Here is a 784-nt window from a genome sequence, read left to right as displayed (position 1 = left end):
GCTGCGGCGGGAGCCATGTAACTGCCTAGAGTGCCCCCGCGCCGCACTGTGGGGCTGACACAATGGTGCATTTCCAGAGGCCCAGGGGGTCGCTGGTGGGCGCCAACTTGGCGCCAGCCATGCCCGGCCTTCCGCTGCCCCCGAGAGTGGCAGTCCTGTATCTTCTTAGAGTTTGCCTTTTGTGTTCGTTAGCACTGATGGGCCCTCGCCTGCCCCTCTGTGCCCACCCGAGGGGTTAGCAAGGTCAGCTGGTTCTACCCCCGGGCTCTGCCTCGACACGCGCTCCCTCGCGGCAGAGTTTTGGCAGAGTTTTGTTCCATGTGCCCCGGTTGCAGCCAGGCTGCCGCCCTGGCACCCCCACAGGTGGGGTCAGAGGAATGCACCCTCCCCGCCTGGAGGGAGGCTTTGTTGGTGCTGAAATACCTCCCTTGTCCCTGAGCCCAGCCAGCCGCAGGCCTGGAAGTGTCCCCGGTGTGGCCTCTGCCCACCAGCAAAGGGGCCAGGCAGCTGTGGCACAAGGGGTTGCACAGAGCATGGCTGGAGAGGGTGGGGAGGAATCGGGGCAGGCTGAGTGTCCTGCCTACAGAAGTGCACCAAAACCCCCTGCTGCTTTGGGCGCTGGGGGCCTGGGACATGGGGTGTGTGGAGCTCAGGGGAAAGGCTGGGCCCTGGTTGCTGGAGCCCCTGCCAGGCACAGGGGAACACTGAGGGTGCTGGAGGAGGGTGGAACGTGGCAGTGATCAATAGGCAAGATCCCAGGCCCAGCCCTTTCCTGTCCCTGTCT

The sequence above is a fragment of the Carettochelys insculpta genome, chromosome 17 (genome assembly GCF_033958435.1).
Source record: "Carettochelys insculpta isolate YL-2023 chromosome 17, ASM3395843v1, whole genome shotgun sequence".
NCBI classification, from domain to species: domain Eukaryota; kingdom Metazoa; phylum Chordata; order Testudines; family Carettochelyidae; genus Carettochelys; species Carettochelys insculpta.
Note: the sequence above shows the minus strand (reverse complement) of the source record.